Source organism: Plectrocnemia conspersa, unplaced genomic scaffold (genome assembly GCF_051122295.1).
Source record: "Plectrocnemia conspersa isolate PC_06_02 unplaced genomic scaffold, ASM5112229v1 ptg000011l, whole genome shotgun sequence".
NCBI classification, from domain to species: Eukaryota; Metazoa; Arthropoda; class Insecta; order Trichoptera; family Polycentropodidae; genus Plectrocnemia; species Plectrocnemia conspersa.
The window spans coordinates 5115418-5133806 of NW_028277175.1; the positions used below are offsets into that span (position 1 = coordinate 5115418).

General features: G+C 30.8%; 1 protein-coding gene across 3 annotated transcripts in view; it reads left to right on the top strand.

Moving 5' to 3' along the window:
- Nucleotides 1-13751: 13751 nt before the first annotated feature.
- Nucleotides 13752-18389, top strand: part of Hr4 (nuclear hormone receptor 4) — a 152206-nt gene continuing 147568 nt past the window's right edge. For all 3 annotated transcript variants that reach the window (XM_088198463.1, XM_088198464.1, XM_088198465.1), the window contains exon 1: nt 13752-14096. The gene's annotated coding sequence lies outside the window, so the exon portion shown is untranslated. The remainder of the gene's footprint in view (nt 14097-18389) is intronic.

Consider the following 18389-nt stretch of genomic DNA (forward strand, 5'->3'; position numbering starts at 1 on the left):
AATAATAGTAGATATTATAAATATATACTATAACATAAACAATATACAATGGCAATCTTTTAAAATATGAAAGTTACAATTGAAAAAATAAATTACATTATATTGATACAATAAGTCATAATAAATTTAATTTTAGCCTAGTGCCAAATTTCCAAAGTAATCGACTAGTTTTGCTACTTCTTTGTAGATGTCGTTATTTTTTTAATGATTATTTTAATTTCTTATCAATAATTTAAACATGTATTATTATTATTAAATTATATAGCATATTAATTTATTTATATTAAAAAAAATATTATTAAAGTAATAATAAAAATAAGTGCTATTTTAGTATACTCTCTAAGTATATCAATTTAAAGTATTTGTTTTTTTTAATAAATATACTATAAAAATGATAAAAAAATAAAAAAAATATATAGAAAATTATCCTTTTGCGAAAATTGGAACAACCCCACATGCGCCATTTGTTGGTTCCGTCTTGAAGCGATATAATGCTAGAGCGAAACGCCCAATGTTATGGCTCCGTCTCTTTCGCACACGGCAACAGCGCCGGGTCAACGACCGACAGCCACTGTTGTTTTACGCACACTTGCGCAACTCACCAATACACGCCAAATTTTCAATAAGCAGGTGCTCCCAACCCGTCGCTTGAATTTATTGAATTCAAATCCGGAATACCTTCGCGTTTACAATAACGAACCGCTTTTCAGTGCGCGAATGAACACAATAGAAAATAAATATAGCTCATTGGAGTTTTGTAATAATGGACAATTTCATTAATATTTAACTATTAATTTAAAATAACATTTTTTAATTTTATATTTATTAATTAAGATATTTATGTACTAGTATGATAAAAATAAGGCAATAGCATTTATATGGAAATTACTCCCCTTTCCATGCAACAGTACAACAAAGAAATTTAACCCGATGTTTGGGACTCCACATTATTGTGTTTTAGGCCAAAATTTTATATTACAAGTTGCATTTTGTATGATGTACTATAAAAAAATATAATATACACATTTGACATTTAAAAACATACTGTAGGAACTAAACATTTTTTATAGTTACTTTTAATACCTAAATTATATTTTTAAGTAATCATATGGATAGCGTTATAATTTTGTTTCCTTCATATTTTTTTCCGGAAGGACAGATACCGGTTTACTATTACTATTAGACCTCGTCGATGTTTTTCGATTGAATCGATCTAAATTCTGTGATTGTTGCAAAGACAGTTAAAAATTTAAAAATAGCAAAATTAAAATGTAGAAGCAATGACAAACAATTACGAAAAACACTGGTAAAAGATCAACATTTTAAGTATATATAATAATTTGCATTAAAAATAGAGTTTGTAATTATTTTTTTAAAACGGGCTTACCTTAATAAATTAAGTAAAACACCGTTACACATATTCAGAAGTGTACAAACTTCAGAAATAATAATTTATCAAACTAAACAAAGCGTAAATATAAATATGTGCACATATCAATTCGTTTAAGTATTTATCCAGAATTGTTTGTCATCGTAAATTAATTTATAACTTGAGTCTTTAAATGACGCATTAGGGGTAATAATGGTCTGATTTTAAATACATGGTATCTGAGAAGTTTATGGAATGTCAAAATTTTCATAAACAAGAATATATTAATTTTAAGATATATTTAAAAAAATATCATGAATTTTTTCTTCAAGGACAAATTGCTGCGGAGTTAAAAAAAATCTGAAAGTTTTTGTTCAAAGGCCACTTTATAAAATAACATATTCTGAAAAATCTGATTTCCTCAACCTGTAAATGGATCTCAATTTTTTTTTATGGAAGTGAGCTTTTGATTAAGTGCAGATAAATATACTACCGAGCTTAGAAGTATTCTCTTCTCTATTATCCCATAGTATAGAAAGCAATGGATAATCACTACACTTGATCAATTTAAAAAAAAACAAATGCTTAAAAATTAGATCCAACATCATCAGTACATAATAATTATAAGAACTTATACATTTAGAATGTCGTATCTTCGGGGTTAACCATTCAATTCGCGGTCGTATCCAGAGGTTCAAGTCTTAAGTTTAATGTCCGATAATTGTAGTATTTGCGTTTATAATCAGTACCAAATACACGTCACTATCTCGCGTCGTTCACGTAAAAGTGGTATTGACTTTCGCTCGCGCGCCCACGACACGGCACGCGTTCCGAGCGGGATGCACCCGGTTGGCGACCCCTGCCCCCAACACAGACGCCCGCCAAGAGGCATTGCCCTCGTGTTTATGTACTGCTCATGGCGTAATTTGGTGAACTTGAATCCGGCGGTCGCTCATCACAGGGTCACCGGACATTTTTACAATAAACACACGTACATCGCAAAATCGCGGAATCGCTATGCCGATGACATTGACTCGTTGCGCAACGATCATCGATCGATATTGTTGACCGCGGAAGTCCCGACACATTCGAAATTGAAAGTTGCTGACTCATTAGTCATCGCTGGATATATGATTACTAGATTTCTAGACGAATTTTTGGGGATATAATTACTAGTTGAAAAAATAGACTTAGAAATATTGAAGATTAATGTTTTAGTATTTATATATATAAGTTTGAAAATAATATATTACCAGAGTATTTTAATAGGTATTTGATAATAAATAAAAATGTACATAGATTTATTATTAGAAATAGAGATAATTTGAGGATAGTTAGTATAAGAAAACGAGTACGGCCAGGGGAATAATTGCTGGAAGTGTGAATTTGTATAATAGTATTCCTAAGACAATCCGCAAAAATAAAAATGTAGCGGGTTTCCACATTGGAATAAAGAAACACCTTCTTGCTTTAATAAATAAATTAAAATACTAAGTATTTTTATATTCTATTTTTGCTTATATTATATTTAAATATATAATTTGCTTAGTGTATAAATAATTAGCTATATAAAATAAGTAAATTAATAAAATTAATAAAATCGAACGTCTTCACGCCTGCACCACTTCGCATTCTATAACAGAAAAAATGCGAAAATTTGTCATGAACTTCGCAAAAATACTATGAAAATAATCAACACATACACGTATTTGTTTAAAAAATATATAATTTAAGCTAAAATGCACCGTTCCATTTTCATCGTTCGCAGCATGTTTAATTACAAAACACAATAATTTTAAACTGACTTCGCGTTCAATTTCCAAAATTATTGAAACGATGCCATTGCCTTTATTTGTTGGTGAAAACATTCACCATGCTCATCACAAAGATTATCAGAGAAAAATACAAATAAGAGTGCAGAAAATTAAGAAACTACAACACACAGTACAATAAAAAAAATTTCTTAAATTTTGCTACAAATTATCCAAAATCGTCGATAAATTAATAAATAACCTTATCTTTTTTAAATTTTGATTATTACCCTCACCAATCTTTAAAAATCCGCTTTGTATAATTCTTAACATAAATTAGATACATTTACTTATTGTCTCAAAATAAGGGAAGATCCTTTGCACTTCCTACTCTCAATCATTTGGCCAATGCAATAATTTTGGGTGGAAACAGACTATTTGTGATTGTCTATTTAATATTAATTTGAAATATTTTGTGTACCAGCTATGATTAAAAAATATGTAGATGTGGCCATGATGTATCTTAACAAAATGCGGATTTTGTGTTTCGTATTTTTCTTTAATTGTGCGTATTTTATCACTAGGTAATTTAGTATACGAAAAAAAGTAAGTTTTAAATTGAGTCATGAATATACGTAAGAGCAAAAGGAAGATGCAGCTGTTGCAGATTCCAGCGCCTCTTAATGAGTACCATTATAGAGCATAATTTCTTGACAAAAATATGGCAGCAAAGACGATTAACAAATGTTGGGTTCTGGGAAGGTCAAGTTAATTAAGATTTTTGGCAAACCCATCATAATCTAAGCTGACTTAAAATATATATTTTTCAAATCATTAATTGCAACCTAACAGGCATACGCCCAATGCGTTACAATGGGCTTTATATGTACCAACTGTGTAACCTAATCAGAGAAAATTAATCAATCTTGAAATCAGTGGCATATATATAACTAATTATAAAATATTATATGCATTATAATTTATAACTTTGTAGATTTTTTTATAAATAAAAATAAGTCTGCTGCCATGGCTCGAGTCCGCGGCTTCTTAGTTACCAGTCTAGACCTTACGCACTGCGTTTTACTATTTTTTTAAAAATAAATAAAAAAATATTTGATAAACTTTGTAAAAACACTAGTTTAATGATTTCATCTAAAAGAAAATATACTTTTAGTATTAACATAGCGACAACGAATAATAATAGTAAGATAAATCATTTTGATTGTTATATACTTATCTATGATGCTGATCAAAATTGTAGATATTACTCAAGAAATTGTTATTAAATAATATAAAGATATTTATTAAATAATATTTAATGGTTAATAGTATTTATATATTAGAACAATTAAAATATGTTGGTTACTTTTTTGTTTTTTAAAATTAAATTTTAGGTGTAGAAATTTCATGACACTGGAGCTCACGGTAAAAGTGATTTTTTTCTTCCTAGTCTGTAATCATTATAGCTAGTTAAAGTATAGCTCTTTTTCCCGTTAATATAATATACTGTTCATCGATGACTAAGAAGGCACACCAAAATTATTTAACTTGAGCTAATTATGAAGATCGCATCGTCACGCTAAAAAAATCGCACGCGAACTTCACCTTTGTGTTCGGTCATTGTGTCCAAGTTGCCAAAACGAGCATTGAACTTGAGCCGATAACACTAATTGACGCCGAGATACAACGTAATATGTGAGTGCATGTACTGTACTATAATACTATGTATATAAATATCTCACAGACACATCGGCGGGTATTTATCAGTTTGATCAGGTGAAAATTGAAAATGGCCATTGTCGGACCGATTAGATAAAGAGGTTATTGCACTTTATCTAATAAATAATGATTACTATTTCAAGGTGATGTGAACAAATTTTCAAAATCATTACATTCACCAGTTTTGTAGGAAAAGTATCGATAATTTATTTATTTATTAAAAAAAAGCAATAGTAACAGTTCTTCTCAGAAATTATTATTTTGGAAAACCTAAGAAAAGTTCATATCAATGTTAAAACATATTTGTTTTTACATTATTTTATTTTCATTTAAAGCTCATAAAATATTTTTACAAAAAAAAAAACTACTACATTAAATTTAAAAAATATTCAAGCAAACATGATACGTTTTTTTAGAAACGGAATTTAAAAATTTAGATGCTTCATTAATATTTCCATTGATGAGCCATCCCTTATCTCACCGGCTCCGATATTTTCCGTTCGTGTGACATAAGTATCTTTGCACCACATATAATTAGAATATTTGAGATTATCGATTGTCGCTCAGTTGATTAAACGTACTTATTTGAATAATATTTTTTAACCATTCAGCGCCAAGACGACATAAAACTCGTTCGCTTCCTTCCGCAGAGATAGTAAGTACACGAATCTGTCGAAATTAGCCAAGTGAATAATCGGCGATAAGCTGTACTCATCTAAATCGCCAGGGCAACATTAGGTACGTGTCACACGAAGAGAGGATCTCCCAGCTTCAGTTGAGCACAGAGAGCTCCGACCGGTGGCATTGACCTCGACGGCGTGAAGGCTGAAAGTGTGCGCATCACCACTGGCAATCGATACCGCAATTTCTTATCTCTCTACCAACGCAGGAACGCCGCTCCGTCCCGTTTCTTCCACCCCGGAACGCTTCGTTACCGGCCCGCGACTCTATTATTACCCTGCGTCGAATCTATTAGCGCGACTCGATGCGAAAATAGCGTAAAATCCGCTTTAGGAGCATGAAAAGGGCAACGGCTGACACGACCCTAACTCGAATCATTGGGAATCGGATGAATTAAAAATATTTAAAAAAAATCAAAGTCAAAGATAGCGGGTTTAAAAATAATATTAAAAATATCCGCTGCGCAGCTACATTATCCACAAAGGAAAGTATAAAACTGTAGTTAATTATTGAACTTTCATTAGGTCAAATTAAGTTTGATTAATTCGTTTAAGTTAGGCTAGGTTTGGGTTTGAACAGCAAATGGACATTTCGCAACTGTCAAATTGAATTTCAACGACAGTTTAAATAAACAAATAATTCCACTAGCGCTTCAGCCAAATTATGTTTTCGCTTAAACGCAAGTGAAAATATAACATCACTGGAAATATCATCTTCTAAGCACCACAAAAATATTCTCGTAATAATTTTGGACTGAATAAGAAGTAAATATGAAAGAATGTCGTAGTCAGTAAGATGCTGGACTAATTCTTCAATGATTGGGAATTAATATAATATAAATTAATGCCATTAATGGCCATCTAAATTTAAATACTAACAAAAATATAAAACAACCTCTTAAGTATATTTATTTTGAACAAGTGCATTAAAATATCATTCAACGCAAGGTCATCGCGTGATCTTAAATTTACGGTCTGTATTTTGTCGGTCGCTCTGAGGGGCAGTACCGGTATATGTAAGTACATAGGGCAATTTAGTTTTTTTTTGGTCTTGAGGTTATTATCATAATTGTTATAATTATATGTTTTTATATACATTATAAACATTATCTTGCTATGTATTTCTAAAATTAATACTGTTTTCATAATTTTAAAATTTTATATTGTTTTATTGTAATTCAACCCTATTTTTATGCACTGACTCTTGACAAAAGTCGAGTGTAATGCCTTCACTACACTCTCTGGAAGTTGGCCAAGGTTAGCCAATGATGGAAAATATAGTGGGTTACTTCGGTCGAGTTCGGTCTAAAATCTCTCGGAGGTTGTCCGAGGTTAGCGAGAACGGGAGGTAAAGTGGCGGTAATTCAGTCGGCCAGCTTCGAGCGCTTCCGAACATTGTCGGCAAACGGACCGAAGTCGGAGCTGCTCTTTCGAGCGCGAGCGGTGAGATACTTCCCTTTTCGCTCTCTCGCATGTTAAGTGACGAAAGTGAAAGAGATAATGATATGGTTTTTCACAAACTGAGATTGGACGAGTAACTCGGTTCAATTTCAGTATGCGCGTAAGCGTCTTATGGTTAACACGCACGTCGAGCGCTGCATCGTGGTCACGTGGTCAAGTTTATCGGGGACTTCAACAGACTCTTACTGACATCTTTGAATATTTTAGGGAACCAAAAAAGATTAATTATATTTTTGATAGTATATTCTTCTTACAGATATCGTTATTATATTTAATTCATATAAAATTAAATAAATAACAAATAATTAGTGGTACTTGATTTTGTTAAAAAAAATCGTTTCGAATATCCTTATGTATTTTCCTTATGTTTATATAAATGTCACACCATAACGAATTCTTATTTAGAATCGATGGCGACAAATTCTAGGATAATCACAGATGTGGTGTTCGTATTCTGAAGTATCATTTTTATGCCTTATGGCATTTTGCAAAAGCCGACAAAGATTTTGCGTAAATTGAATATTTACAACCGAAAAGTTTTCACTGATATTGTACTGGTGAGTGCCCACACAAACTTTTATAATTATTAGTAGCGTAAATTTAATAATATGACAATTTAAAAATTGCGATTATTTGGCACATTTTTCGATCGCGCGCAAATATGCCAGCTGTACGTGACAGCAGCCGCCGCACGGACGTCATTCACACTCGCCGTCCGGACGGCATATGAAATTTGTGGCAGTGTGGCCGCTACTCGGATGTCAGCGATTTTCGGTTCGGACAACTTCCAGAGAGTGTAGTGCAAGCATAAATGTATATAAAATTATTTTAATTAATTTATAAAAAGAAACGTTAACTAAAATGATTTCTACTGAATATTTAATACATAAAAATATGGCAAAGTAATATAAATTAATATTTATTTATTTAAATTAAATTTAGACCATCGTGCCTCAATGCGTCACGATAGTTAAAAAATAAAAAATAAACAATATATATTAATATTGTATTATAAAAATACATAGAAAAAAATCATAAAATATTAAAATTAAATTAAGACCATTGTGACCTACCAGGTTACCCAATACGTGACCATGCTTAAATAAATAAACAATATATTGTATTATTACTATACATAAAAATATATAAAAACATTACAAAAGAAAATAATACATTGTAAGAAAGAAAAAAAATCATAGAATACTAAAATTAAATTAAGACCATCGTGACCATTATCAATAAAATCATTAAATATTAATATTAAATGACACGAACCAGATCAGCTCCTCGTAGTTGACAGGCGTTGATGGCGACAGCTATGAGCGAGTCGGCTAGCGCGGACGTCCTGGCCCTAACGGGCATCAAAAGAAGACGCGACCTTGATTCTCGAAGACGTCTCGGAACGCAAAACTGGATTTTTTTGAGAATAGTATGATTGTTCTCAGCATCCTTCAGTAGTTTAAAGAAATGCTTAACGACCTACAACTGCGATAATCACAACGCTCCTAAAAGAAAGGCGCTTAGATACAAGAACAAACAAAGTGGTTATTTATACATGTATGTTTACGGTTGCTTAGTTACACTCTAGGACCTTGTCAAACAATAAATACGCTCACACCTTATTTAAAAAATAATAGCTGCAAAATTTAACGATTTAAATAAAAAAAAATCACATTAAAGTTGTTTTATTTCATATTTGTGTTCTATTACTATGTATGTATGTATGTATGTATGTATGTAAATATAGTACAAATTTGTGTTCTATATATGTTAATATAGGAAGAATGGCTCCCTTTAACTAATCACAGATTTACTGGCATTAAATATGAATCCTTGGCAACGACAACAACAATATGTATTTATATAATGTACCTTTATAATAATATTATGTATATTAAATGTATTTTAGATAACATTAACATTGATAAATTGACCAACACGGTTTTGGCATAAATGACTGACCAATCGCAATTTATATATATTGCTGACTCCAGATTTGCTTGCCATATTTGTAGGCAATTACAAACTTGCTACAAAACAAAATGGCTGCGAAACTGATCCATGAGGTCAGTCCAAGTTTTAACTAATACGTACATCTCAATATTTAAACTGGATGTGTCTCAACAGATATTTACTTATTTATAAGACTCATACCATATACAGACTTTACTATCACTATATCCATTCGTGAGATTAGTTCAAAGCTGGGAAAATAACAATAGAACACTCTCACTTTTAGTACAACAAAGAATCAAAATGCATATTTGCAAATCACTCACATTGGACTCTAGCACTGAATGTACACAATTAGTTAATAAACCTAATATAATAATAAATTTGCTCTGAGAAGCGATTCAAGGGGTCGAACCCGTGCTATCAGTCATTCTTACTAGTCATCCACCGATACCGACATTTTTACGGATAAAAATAGTAAAAATGTCACGAACGCAGCTTTCTCGACAATAATTCAATATTACTACGAAAAATTGCATTCCTTCTCAGTAACTGTTTCATTCGTTACAAATCAGATTTAGTCGACTCGTCCAAAGAGAACGATTTATAAAAGTAGATCGGACCAATATCTATCAAGAGTCCCTCGGTACTTGTTATATAAAACAACGTTACAGATTCAATGTAGTATTTATAATCTCTAATATTAGATTTGGCTACTCAAGAAAAATATATTTAAAATATATAAAACAATCTATAAAATTTATCAAAAAGTATTTTATATTTTCATCAAGACGTTTGGCATCGATGTTGGTTTAAGAATCGAGTGCTTCAGAGCAGATGCATCGAAGTGTATTGCAGCTGGAAGTATTTAGAGTACCTACTGACAAACTTATACAATTGTTGTACTACTTGTTTTCCTCGATGGCACGTAACAAAGTTAATCCAATTAAAGTATTGAATCTCTCAATTCTTTGTGGCAAAGAAAATCAGGGTTTTAATACAAATATTTTTTCAGATCATTCAAAGTGAAAACCAACTAACCATTTAAAAAAAAAAAATTAATTACTATTGCGTTTTTATAATTTAAATATATCCCTGAGAGTTTCAATATAGCACTACTTATTGTAAGTGATCTGAAACATGCTTATGCTTAGGTTATTGTGAGTTCTCTTTTTGTGTGTTTTCAGCAGAACAGATTTAATATACACACAAAAAAATATTTTTAGATTTTTAACATTTACTGCTGGAAATACCTATAGGCTTAAATATGAAAGATATATATCTCTTCAAATACTTTTTTGCGAACAAGTGGTGACGGATGGAAATTATACACATATTGTCCGAGCAGTAGATTTTTATTAAATTTAATTATTGTTGCGAATGATTATTATGAGGCCGGCGGACGAAGCGCCACCGGCCGTCATACTCCCGTCGTGGTCGTCAAACTAATGTTTGCTCTCGCTGCCGCGGCCCAAATAAATCTAAGCTCATAATTTTACTAAATACGAGTTAAAAAGTGTGCTCCGAAGCAAAAACTGTTGCTCTGCAAATATAGAAAGACAATTAGTTATTCTCTTCAGGTAAAAGGATTCAGAAATAATGACTAAGTGAGGGACCAAATCTCAGTGCTCACTGCTCACTACACTGATTATTAGCCTTTGCGTTGATATATTTGCATTGTAATTTATTTTAACTGAATTATTTTTATCAATTAGTTAATCAGTGGGAACATTTTGAACAGAGAAACGTTTGAAAGCAAGTGGAGGTTCTCTTTACACGTAAACGATGTCCAGCTTTACTATGAGAAACGTGTTTCACTTTGAGGATCCATCACTTATTCGCGTTTTCTATGACACTAGAGCACATTGTGAGTAACATCAATAGCCAATTAAATAGCAAAGTATATTAAAGTAATTAATGATTATTTAAAATAATTATTTTTTAATTAAATAGTATTTTACTTGAAATTATTGGTTAAATAATTAATATCAGTAAAACCGAGAAAAAAATACGAATATTTTTTAATATTTTTGTTATATTAATATTTTTTAATTCACATGATCGTCCTATATTTGTATTCTGAATGTGTGCTTTTTTTATTCTAACTATTTTATATTTATTCTGACCCTTGAATAATATATTTATGACCTTTTTTTATTTATTTATATTCACGTAATTCCGCATGAGTAAGAAATAACTCATTCTGCGGTTACGATTTAATACATAAAAAATTATAAATTTATTACCTATACATTTAGAAAAATATAATGAGTAGACTTAAAATATTTATTATTCAATTTTAAAAGAGCAAATGAGAAAAAGAAGAAGCATGTTCATGGAAAACAAAAATAACAATTATGTAGTGATAAGTAAATTTTAGTTGATTAAAATTCATTAAAAAACAACTTTTTAATTTCTTTGCAATTATTCCTAGTTGATTTTGGTAAATCATTAAAGAGATGTATGTACTGATGTATTTAGGTATAAGCACCCACATTCTAGGTAATATTTTCACAAAAAACATTACATTAAAAATTATCATTCATGTGCTTATTCTTAAAAGAAAATCTAGAAAAAATTGTTTCGAAACTATCCCGAAAATATTTTTTAAAATATGTCATTTCAGTAAAATCATATCGAAATACATTTTCACCAGTAGGTATATATGATATTTCTACCAGTGAAAATATAAATGATCTGCTAGTACAATTACATGATTTCAAGTTTTCTATATGTAGTAATAATATATATATTTACATACTCATCATTATTTAATTACATCCGATGTATAAACGTTAAAGTGAATGTGTATTTTTTGGTAAAGTTATATTTTTACTAGTTAAGTTCAAATACATTATCACCACTAGATATATATGTATTTGTACTAGCGAAAATATAATTTAACTGATAGGCGCTAATATGCTGCTTTAAAATGTCTATGATACTCGATTTGACAGTTGCGAAACGTCGATGTGCTGTTCAAATCCAAACCTAATCTAATGAAAGTTCTAAAACTAATTATAGTTTTAGAACCTTTATTCAAGTCAAGCCAAAAACATAAATTAAGCCAATTTATCTCCCAGGGAAAAATAAGCGGAAGAATAAGTATAGACAGACATCGCATCACACATATAGCTCCATAGTTTGTCTGCATTTTGATATTACACTAAATTTAAAAAATATGATATTACAATGGACTTCTAATATAAGAGGGCTGATCAAAGTATATTGAAACCGAATTTCGGTCAATAGGAGAGCGCAAAAACAGTTATCACTTCTCAGAAGGCAAAAATTCACGTCAAAAGTAATAAAATCGTGTCGGCGCTGTCGCAGTGGGAACGCTCGGTAACGAGCGTTCCCACTGCGACAGTGACAGCACGATTTTATTGCTTTTGACGTGAATTTTTGACATCTGAGAAGGGATAATTGTATTTTGCGCTCTCCTATTGGGCAAAATTCGGTTTAGATGTGTTTCATTCGATTCTCACTCGTAATATTACTATAAAAAGTCTTAACCTTTTCAGCGCCTTAAGCGTTTTATCGCGCTCTATGTGTCTGAGCGCATGAGGCCGGCTATACAAAATGAGCGCGTTAATGCGCTTCACTTTGCACTTATTTTAAGCCACACAAAACTAAGTGTTTTGTGTGGCTTAAAATGTTTTAATTTATACTGACATTTTCTACGACAACGTAAACATATTTAGTCGGAATAAATTGCAATTATTATTAATATTAGAGAGATTTAAATCAAAGATTTGTTTGACGTTCAATTAATCGCTGTTCAGGGTTGTGCCACGCTAGTACAAATTACATGTATTTGCCGTTATTTTATACTTCACTATTTTCTTAAAATTTTATTTTTTTAAGCTGTGTGACAACCTTGGCTTAATGTTTATATATTTGTCTAAATTTAATGTGCTTATACAAAAAACTTATAATTTTTTTATAAATATTTTTTAATTATTTTATTTTTATATTTTGTATTGTGACAATCCTGGCTTAAGAGAAAAAATATTTTGTTTTTCTAGGCAAATGACATTAAAAATGATACATTGTATATTTATTTTATACGTTGTTATAATATACCATCGATACTTTATCAAAAAGAAAAAATCAATAGATTTTTTTGCTATTAAATTCCCAGATGAACGTACTAATAGTTCATGGCGATTAAAAGGTTAATATAAACGCTTGATAATCGAGCGTTTTCACCGCGATGGGACGATTTTATTGCTTTTGATCTGTACTGGAAATTCACTACATGGCAACACTGAGCAGCAAAGATATTTTTAATACCTAATTAAAATATTTCGCATAAAGTATGATTTCAGAAACAGTGGCTAATTATTATATTTATTTGTAGCATGGAAAGGGTTAACTATTTAAGATGATGTTAGAAAATATATAAAATGTAATTTTTGTCATGAGGCCCGGAATCGTTGTTTTTCCAGGACCTAAAATTATGTATTAAATATAGATGTATCCTTTATTAAGAGGAGGGGAGAGGTTAAGCTACTAGATAGACAGCTGACCCGACCCTTCTTTTGTTTGTTTTCAGTAAAATAAAATTGAGCAATGTCACATAGTAGTATGAATCCATGAATGAACGATATAAATACACGCGGTCGAGAGAAGAAGGCTCGGAAGAGAAGAGTGTGCACCGGCGCTGGCGGTCGACGAACCCGGGAGATTCATTGTCAGTGGGACACGGGGAAAAACCGGGAAGGAGGAAGCTTCGGGGGCAGAGCCCCGGGTGCACTCCTGCAGTCCCGGGGGAGGGCGCCGCCCGACACGGCGTCGACCGCGCCGACACTCAACAGTCGCACTGTGGCCTTCGCGCGAGCCGCACGCTATGTGCCGCACGGCCCACCTACCATAATACGAGTACTATCAAAACGATACTAAACAATCCACTTCGATCGGTCATCCGGAAGTCCCGGACGCCCGATGACCGGCCGGACCGGGAAGCGCGCGAAATCCATCTGAGTGCATCGACGAGATTCGTTGTTCTGTGAACAGTGAACGGTGAACAGTGAACAGTGAACAGTGAACAGTGCACAGTGATCAGTGTGTGTGTGTGGTTGATAAGTCCCGGAGGAACGTCGGGGGCACAATGCCGGGGCCCCCGCCGCCCACCTAGGCCCCGGGTAGGGCCGCGATCATGTAAGTTCATCTCCAAACATCAAACTAATATCGGTTAGGTAATCCTAACTCGTTAAGTAAACTTACCGTGTGATTGCTTCTTAAAGATATTTAGATTCATAAATCAAAAATCATTTAACTCAAATATATATATAAATTATTTCAGCTCAAAGCAAATATTTTTCAACCGCTTCCTAGTTGCTATGTTACGATATACGAAATAGTTGAATAAAATAAATTATATTTAAAAATATATTTAATTAAAGCATTTAAATGATACAAAACAATCATTCTATCTATATATATAATATAATAGATTTGATTTCAAATATCGTGTACTAAAAAAACTGTTTACATTGGTATCTAAATCAAAAAGTAATTTAGTGAAATTGTATATTTGTAACATGTGTAATTTTGTGAAGGGAATTTTAACGACAATTTCAATAGCACGTTTCTCAAAACATTCATAGCTCTTTTGGTGATTTATTATGATTTTTCAGATATCTGTTGTATATGTTACAGTGAATGGGATTATTTTATCACTGGCGTTTCAGTGAAATAATATCCGAATACATTTTCAGCGGTAGATATATATATATTTCTACTAGAAAAAATATGCGGCTCTAAAATGTCTGAAACTCAATTTGACAATCGACGTTTCGCAACTGTTCAAACCCAAATCTAACCTAAATTAATTTAACAAACCCGACTTAAAACTTACTTTATTTTTATTTTTTATTTACTGTAGTTTTTTCTAACAATGTGATGTAACAATTCTATGAATTTCTCATCACGGGGAAATAATTGTACCAAATCATCAGTGAAATTGTAAATCAATTGTTTGATTCACTGGTAATACACATTCACTGTAACATATATATTTAGAATTACTATACGATGAAAATATAGCAATATTCGATATCAGTGAGATATTTATCAATTATAATATAAATATTTTTTCACAGATGATTTTGCAAAAATTTTGAATAAAATAAATTTTACTTCAAAAATTATTCATATAAAGTCCAAATATTGTGTAAATTGAAGTAATATTGATATAACCTGAGGCATTATACAATAAATCAAAGTAATCTTACAAACAAACTGTCTAGTATTATATAATAGTGGATCATATTTTGTAATATTGAGACGATTCTTAAACAAATGTTTAAAAAAAAATTAAGAAGTATTTTCAAAATACTTTTTTTAAGTTTTTTAGGCGATTCAGTATCATTTAATATTTTATAACTTACAGTTTCCGAAATAGACCCTAAATAAATTATTTCCAATAATAGCAAATAATAAATAAGTAATTATTATTTTTATGGTTGTGCTTTGTGCGTTTTACGTTTTAATAGTTTTTAGTTAAATTTTGTAATTATGAGACAATGATTTAAAATTTTATAACTTACTGTTTCCGAATGGGGTATGAATCGACCCCAAAAATATTATTTTCACAATTGTTTATTTAGTGATAGTAATCCTATTAATCCTCATAATGTTTATTACACAGGTCCTTTGAGTATTTGTGCAACATAAATTTGTACCCCGAACTTAAATTTTTGATTTATTAATTCTAATGTTAATTAACTTTTATATATCTGTACAAATTAGATTACTAGCAATCTTTGAAAAAGCTATGAATTCGAATTTATTTATCTAAAGTTGAATATAAAAATTTGTACTTGAAAAATATATTTAGAAAATCTTTACAAATTTTTTTAGCTTCTACATCAAAATAATGTGAAGTTATGAAAGACAAAAATGAAAGTCAGTGAGATATTTATCCATGCTAATGTAAATAATCTTTTATATATCTGTTTTTACAGAATAAACCCAGTAAGTTTTAAGCTTAAAGCTACTAAATATAATTTTACAGTTAAATGAAATAAGTCTAATTCAAATAGCTATTCAGCATAACTTTTAATACTATTGACTCTGTATTTTTACGTTTGTTTAGTTAAATTACATATAAAAACTACAAGTAATCTAGTAAAATGATGTATTATGTATTATTGAAACAATTCTCATTTAAAAAAATATTTGAACAACAAATTCAATTGTTTATTTCGCAAACTAATCCATAGGATTGTAAATATAAAATGGTGCAGTTTTTAATAAAGTGCACAAATTTGGGTGTTTCGTCATTTCAACTTCAAATAAAAGGTCGGAATAGCGTAGTCCGTAAGATCTAGACTGGTAGCCCAGAGGTCGCGGGTTCGAGTCATGACAGCAATGATTTTTTTTCATGATAATTCACTAAATTATAATGTATACACTATTTTATAATGATGTATATAGTTGTTACAGATTCATAGGCTGTAAAATCTAGTGGTTAATATTTACTATAGGTATTCATTATGTCTGATTGACTTAGCTCAGTTGGTACAGATAAAAAATATAAACAAAACACATGTTAAACTTCGTTTTACTGTTGTGTTTCTATTTAGTCATTTAGTTTTTAAAGATGTCCCTAATATCAAATTAACTAAAATAATGTATTTAGGTAATAAATATATTGAGCTTTCCTTTTATAATATTTACATTCCGTCATCATCTGTCTGCCTTTCTACGCACATTCATCGATCCTTTATTTATCTTGAAGGCTTTCTCTAAGTTTCGCCGTTAATATTTCACCGTAAAATGGCATTTAGCTTTTTTTCTACACAATTTTTTTTTACTACAAATATATTTTACTGATTTTATTATTTCTAATACAAAAAAAAAAACATTAAAAATTCGATCCTCCGACATTAAAAAAATGGGCGATGGGAAAACAATGATTCCGGGCCCCATGATATATTTTTTAACATCGTAATATAATTTCTTGAATAAATATTAATAGGTACGAGCTAACCCTTTCTATGTTACAAATAAATATTAATTAGCCATCGTCGCGACATATTTTCTGAAATCATCAATCATATTTAATGCGAAATATTTTAATTATGCATTAAAAATATCTACTCATAATATTTGCTGCTCAGTGTTGCCATATAGTGAATTTCCAGTCCAGGTCAAAAGCGATAAAATCGTGCTATCGCGGTGAAAACGCTCGATTATCAAATGTTTATATATATAAAAATATTTCTAGTGAGAATTAAATAAAATACATCTAAACCGAATTTTGACCAACAGGAGAGCGCAAAAAACAATTATCCCTTCTCAGAAGTCAAAAATTCACGTCAAAAGCAATAAAATCGTGTCGGCGCCGTCGCAGTGGGAACGCTCGTTGCCGAGCGTTCCCACTGCTACGGCGCCGACACGATTTTATTGCTTTTGACGTGAATTTTTGCCTTCTGAGAAGTGATAATTGTTTTTGCGCTCTCCTATTGACCAAAATTCGATTTGAATATACTTTGATCAGCCTTCTTATATTAGAATCCATAGTAATATCGGTAAGGATAGCTATCATATTTTTAAAACATGTAATATTGAAATGCAGACAAACTATGAAGCAATATGTGAGATGCGATGTCTGTCTGTACTTATTCTTCCGGTTATTTTACCGTGAGGGATGAGTTGGCTTAGTTTGTATTTTGGACTTGACCTAATTAAAGTTCTAAAACTATAATTAGTTTTAATACTTATATTAGGTTAGTTTTAGGTTTGAACAGCAAATGAACGTTTCGCAACTGTCAAATTGAGCTTCATAGCTATTTTCGAGCAGCATATTAGAGCCTATCAGGTATTTTTTTTTTTGCAGTAGAAATATAATATATGTATCTACTAGTGAAAATATATTTTTAGCAAAAAATATATATTTATACATCGGATGTAAATAAATTCTAAGCATATGGAGCAATATATGAGATGCAACGTGTCTGTACTTCTGCTTATTTTCCCTATTAATAAATAATATTAATAAATTAGGCATGAGAAAAGCATTAATTTCACAAGGCTAATTAAGAACTGAAGCGAAAATTGCATACGTGTTATATCTGTTCACAATCATTGCACAGTTATATTGTACCGACTATATATATTTAACAGCGTAATAGGGCTACCAACCTTCGAGTAAACTGCTTGTATTCAGATAATTTAAGAACTTAACTTTATAAGCTGTAGCTTTTCTTTGTTCATTTTTAACGTACAACTGGATATCGAATCAAAATAATTAAAATATATAGGTATACTTTTTGAAAACTTTACTGAATATAATATTTTTTTAAATACAGCTGTGCTTACCTAAAAATCTGCAGCTAACATTCTGTAAAGTGAAGAATGTTCCGTTTGTGATTTTTTAGTTAGATAGAGAAGTTTTCATATTTATAGATGCTTTTTAGATATTACAAAAATTGTATTAGACATAGT